This window comes from Theropithecus gelada, chromosome 7b (genome assembly GCF_003255815.1).
Source record: "Theropithecus gelada isolate Dixy chromosome 7b, Tgel_1.0, whole genome shotgun sequence".
In the NCBI taxonomy this organism is placed as follows: Eukaryota; Metazoa; Chordata; class Mammalia; order Primates; family Cercopithecidae; genus Theropithecus; species Theropithecus gelada.
This window is the reverse complement of record NC_037675.1, coordinates 6,528,799-6,535,554: the sequence shown is the minus strand read 5'-3', so window position 1 is coordinate 6,535,554 and position 6,756 is coordinate 6,528,799.

Here is a 6,756-nt window from a genome sequence, read left to right as displayed (position 1 = left end):
GCATGTTCTCACTCATAGGTGGGAACTGAACAATGAGATCACTTGGACTCAGGAAGGGGAACATCACACACCGGGGCCTATCATGGGGAGGGGGGAGAGGGGAGGGATTGCATTGGGAGTTATACGTGATGTAAATGACGAGTTGATGGGTGCAGCAGACCAACATGGCACAAGTATACATATGTAACAAACCTGCACGTTATGCACATGTACCCTACAACTTAAAGTATAATAATAATAAATTAATTAAAAAAAAAAAAGAAAATAAATGAATAAATAAATAAATAAATTTATATTTTTTATTTTTATTTCTCACCCTGTCTTATGTTGCTGTTCTACATTTTTTTTTTTTTTTTTGAGATGGAGTTTCACTCTTGTTGCCCAGGCTGGAGTGCAATGACACAACCTTGGCTCACTGCAGCCCCTACCTCCTGGGTTCGAGTGATTCTCATGCCTCAGCCTCCTGAGTAGCTGGGATTACAGGTGCCTGCCACCACGCCCGGCTAATTTTTATTTTTTTAGTAGAGATGGGGTTTCGCCATGTTGGCCAGGCTGGTCTTGAACTCCTGATCTCAGGTGATCCACCTGCCTCGGTCTCCCAAAGTGGTGCCATTACAGGGATGAGCCACTGCACCCAGCCAAAAAATTATTTTAATTAGCTGGGCATGGTGGTACATACCTGTGGTCCCAGCTACTCAGGAGGCTGAGGTAGGAGGAGCACTTAAGCCCAGGAGGTCAAGACTTCAGTGAACCATGACCATGCCACTGCTTCCCAGCCTGGGTAACAGAGCAAGACCCTGTCTCAGTAACAACAACAACAACAACAACAACAACAACAACAAACAACACTGAATGTAAATGGACTAAACTCCCCAATCAAGAGACACAGAGTGGCTAAATAGATTTTTAAAAAAATAAAAAACAAAAACCCAATGATCTGTTGCCTGTAAGAAACACACTTCACCTATAATGACACACATAAACTGGGAATAAAGGGATGGAAAAATACATTCCATGTAAATGGAAACCAAAAAAAAGCAGGAGTAGCTATATAAATTCCAAGACAAAAACCAAAGGTCATTATATAATGATAAAAGAGTTAATTCACTAAGAGGATTTAACAATTGTAAATATATATGCACCCAACATTGGAACACCCAGATATATAAAGTGAATATTATTAGAGCTAAAGAGAGAGATACACCCAAATACAATAATAACTGGAGACTTCAACACTCTGCTTTCAGCATTGGACAGATCATCCAGGCAGAAAATCAACAAAGAAACACTGGACTTACTCTGCACTACAGACCAAATGGACCTAATGGATATTTGCAGAATATTTTATCCAATGGCTGCAGAATACACATTCTTCTCAGCACAGGGAACATTCTCAAAGACAGACCATATGTTAAGACAAAACAAGTCTTGAAAAAGTCAAAAAAATTGAGATGATATCAAGTATCTTCTCTGATCACCATGGAATAAAACTAGAAATCAATAACAAGAGGTATTTTGGAAACTATACAAACACATGGAAATTAAACAATATGCTCCTGAATGACCAGTGGGTCAATGAGAAATTAAGAAGGAAAATTTTTAAATCCTTTATTTTATTTTATTTTTTGCTCATGCTGTCTTGTCTAAGAAAAAAAAATCTTGAAACAAATGATAACGGAAACACAACATACCAAAACCTATTGGCTACAGTGAAAGAAATACTAAGAGGAATGTTTACAGCTGTAAGCACCTACATCAAAAAAGTAGAACAATTTCAGGCCAGGTGCAGTGGCTGGCACCTATAATCCCAGCACTTTGGGAGGCCACGGTGGGCAGGTCACTTGAGCCAGGAGTTCAAGGCCAGCCTGGCCAACATGATGAACCCCATCTCTACTAAAAATGCCCAAAATTAACCAGGTGTGGTGGTGCATGCCTGTAGTCTCAGTTACTTGGGAGACTGAGGCATGAGAATCGCTTGAACCTGGGAAGCAGAGGTTGCAGTAAGCCGAGATGGAACCACTGCACTCCAGGTTGGGTGACAGAGTGAGACCCTGTCTCAACAAAAAACAAAAAACAAAAAAAAAGTAGAAAGGTAGAAAAATTTTAAGTAAACAACCTAATGATGCATCTGTGTGTGTGTGTGTGTGTGTGTGTGTGTGAGAGAGAGAGAGAGAGAGAGAGAGAGAGAGACTGACTCTCACTCTGTCTCCCCAGGCTAGAGTACAGTGGCATGATCTAAGCTCACTGCAACCTCTGCCTCTCGGGCTCAAGTGATCCTCCCACCTCCGCCTCCCAAGTATCTGGGACTTCAGGTGTGAGCCACTGTACCCAGCTGATGCATCTTAAAGAACTAGAAAAGCAAGAGCAAATGAAACCCAAAATTAGTAGAAGAAAGGAAATAATAAAGATCAGATCAGAAATATATGAAATAGTAGTGAAGAAAAAATACAAAAGATCAATGAAAAGTTAGTTTTTTGAAAAGATAAACAAAATCAACAAACCTTTAGCCAGACTAAGAAAAGAAGACAAGAACAAAATAAATAAAATCAGAGGTGAAAAAGGAGCTATTACAACTGATGCCACAGAAATGCAAAGGATCATTAGAGGCTACTATAAGCAATATGTCAATAAATTGGAAAACCTAGAAGAAATTAATACATTCCTAGACACACACAACCTACCAAAACTGAACCATGAAGAAATCCAAAACCGGAATAGACCAACAAGTAAGGAGATTGAAGCTGTGATAACAAGTCTTCCAGCAAAGAAAAGCCTGGGACCAAATGGCTTTACTGCTGAACTTTACCAAACTTTTGAAGAAGAACAAATACCAAGCTTACTCAAAATATTCCAAAAAATAGAGGAGGAGGGAATACTTCCAAACTCATTTTACAAGGTCAGTATTACTCTAATACAAAGACACATTAAAAAAAGAAAAGAAAGAAAACTACAAACCAATATCCCTGATGAACATTTATGCAAAAATCTTCTACAAATTACCAGCAAACTGAATTCAGCAATAAAAAGATCATTCATCAAGACCAAGTGGGATTTATCCTAGGGATGCAAGGATAATTCAACATATGCAAATCAATCAATGTGATACATCATATCAATAGAATAATGACAAAAAATGATCATTTCAATTGATGCTGAAAAAGCATTTGATAAAATTCAACATCCCTTCATGATAAAAACCATCAAAAAATGGGATATACCAGGAACATATCTTAACACAATAAAAGCAATATGTGACAGACCCATAGCTAATATTACACTAAATGGAGGAAAACTGGAAGCCTTTCATCTAAGGTCTAGAACAATGAGGATGCCCACTTTCACCACTGTTATTCAACCTAGTGCTGGAAGTCCTAGCTGGAGCAATCAGACAAGAGAAAGAAATAAAGTGCATCCAAATTGAAAAGGAAGAACTCAAATTATCCTTGTTTGTAGATGATATGATCTTATATTTGGAAAAACCTAAAAACTCTACCAAAAAACTATGAGAACTGATAAGTTCAGTAAAGTTGCAGGATGCAAAATCAACATACAAAAATCAATAGCGTTTCTATATGCCAACAGTGAACACTCTAAAAAAGAAACCAAGAAAGTAATATACAGTAGCTACAAATGAAATACCTAGGAATTAACAGAAGAAGTAAAATATCTTTACAATGAAAATTATGAAACATTGATGAAAGAAATTGGAGAGGACACCAAAATATGGAAAGATATTCCACGTTCATAGATTGGAAGAATCAATATTGTTAAAATGTCCATACCACCCAATGAATCTACAGATTCAAAGCAATCCTTAACAAAACGCCAATGAGGGTGTCCACAGAAATAGAAAAAATAATCCTAAAATTTATATGGAACCACAAATGATCGAGAATAGCCAAAGTTATCCTGAGAAAAAGATCAAAATTAGTGGAATCACATTACCTGATTTCAAATTATAATACGAAGCAATAGTAACCAAAACATCATGGTACTGGCATAAAAACAGACATGTAGACCAATGGAACAGAACAGAGAACCCAGAAACCAATCCATATATCTACAATAAACTCATTTTCTTTCTTTTTTATTTTATTTATTTTTTGTTACAATGGGCTCGTTTTCAGCAAACGTTTTAAGAACATACACTGGAGAAAGGAGAGTCTCTTCAATAAACGGTGGTAGCAAAACTGGATATCAATATGCAGAAAAATCAAACTAGACTATCTCTTGCCATATATAAAAATTAATTCAAAATGGATTAAAGATTTAAATCTAAGACCTCACACTATGAAACTACTAAAAGAAAACATTGGAGAAACTCTCCAGAACATTATATTAGGCAGAGATTTCCTGAGTAATACCAACACACACAGGCAACCAAAGCAAAAATGGACAAATGGGATCATATCAAGTTTAAAAGTGTCTGCACAGCAAAGAAAATAAACAACAAAGTGAAGAGACAACCCACAGAATGAGAAAAAATACTTGCAAACTATTCATCTGACAAGGGATTATTAACCAGAATATATAAGGAATCAAACAACTCTATGGGAAAAAAATCTAATAAACTGATTTTAAAATGGGCAAAAGAGCTGAATAGGCATCTCTCAAAAGAAGACATCCAAATGGCAAACAGGTATATGAAAAGGTGCTCATTATCATTGACCATCAGAGAAATGCAAATCAAAACTACAATGAGATATCATCTCACCACAGTTAAAATGGCTTTTATTTAAAAAACAGGTAATAACAAATGCTGGCAAGGATGTGGAGAAAGGGGAACCTTTGTACACTGTTGTTGGAATGTAAATTAGTAGAACCACTATGTAGAACCGTTTGGAGATTCTTTTAAAAAACTCTAAATAGAACTATCAGATAATCCAGCAATCTCACTGGTAGGTATATATCCAAAAGAAAGGAAAGCAGTATATTGAAGAGATAGTCAGACTTCCATGTTTACTGCAGCACTATTCACAATAGCCAAGATTTGGAAGCAACCTAAGTGTCCATCAACAGACAAATGGAAAAAGAAAATCTGGTACGTATACACAATGGAGTACTATTCAGTCATCAAAAGAAAGAGATCCTGTCATTTGCAACAACATGGATAGAACTGGAGGTCATTATATTAAGTGAAATAAGTGAGGTATGGAAAGACAAATTCCACTTATTTGCATGTCCTCACTTATTTGTGGGAGTTAAAAATTAAAAAAACTAAACTCATGAGAGATAGAGAGTAGAAGGTTGGTTACCAGAGGCTGAGAAGGGTTGTGGGGAGTGGGGAGGAAGGAGCGATGGTTGATGGGTACAAAAATATAGTTAGAATGAATAGTATTTGATAGTACAACAGAGTGACTATGGTCAACAATAATTTATTATACATTTTTAAATAAGTAAAAGAGTATAACTGGATTGATTGTAACACAAAGGATAAATGCTTGAGGTGGCAGATACCCCAGTACCCTGACATGCATTGTGTGCCTGTATCAAAATATCCCAGGTACCCCATAAACATACATGCCTACTATATACCTACAGAAATTAAAAAGAAAAAAGAAAATGGGACAGAACACACAAGAAAATTAGAGGTTTCACCTAGAAATTTAATATCTGATGAATAGGAATTCTAGAAAGAGAAGAGAGAAAACAGGGAGGCGGAAAATTTATCAGAACTGAAGTATATGGATCATCTAAGACAAAGGGCTCCCTAGAGGCTCAACAAGATGACTAAAGGAAGACCCATACCAAGGGACATCACTGTGGAAATAAAGTCACTGAGGATAAGAGGAAGACCCTAGAAGCCTCCAGAGAAGAGTAATGGGGCATGCAGTAAGGTCCAGGAGTCAGAAAGGCACCAGACTTCTTTAGAAGACCGAAGACAGTGATGTAATGCCTCAAACTTCCGAGGGAAAGTGATTTCTTTTTTTAAACAAAATTATTTTTACATCATCAAAAAGCATCAAGTGAGGAACATGACCTGTAACCTAAAACTCTATACCCAAGCAAACTACAGATCAAATATGAAAACAAAATAAAGTGATGCTTTAAGAAATCTACACCTTCAAGTATTTATCTTCCATGTGTCTTTTAAAAGAAACTATTGGAAGATATGCTCCACCCAAATGAAGGAGGAATCCGAAAAAGAGGAACTCCAGGAGAAGAGAAAGGTGTAAGATATTCCAGGGAAGATGAGGACAGGATGTCTCCAGGTGACAGCTGTGTATTGAGCCCAGAGAGGAGCCAACCTAGAGTGCAGAGGGGGGTCCTGAATATCTGTCAATAACAAAAGGGAATCATACCAAAAGGAGGTTCTATTAGTTTGAGATAAATTAATAGTAGGCATATAGTAAACTAAGTTAAAAAGAGAGACAATTACTAGTACCAAGAATGAGAAAATGTACAAAAGTAGTAGGTATGTTGCCCTTTTGTCATAATTTACATAATAATAACAATAGAAACACTGAATATTGATTTAATTCCCCAAAATAATGATGTGACTATTTTGGAAGGGTGAAGAAAGAGAGATGTGTGCTCCATCTTTTTTTTTTTGAGGCGGAGTTTCGCTCTTGTTGCCCAGGCTGGAGTGCAATGGCGCTATCTTGGCTCATTGCAACCTCCACCTCCCCAGTTCAAGCGATTCTCCTGCCTCAGCCTCCTGAGTAGCTGAGATTACAAGTGCATGTCACCACGCCTGGCTAATTTATGTATTTTTAGTACAGATGAGATTTCACCATGTTAGCCAGGCTGGTCTCA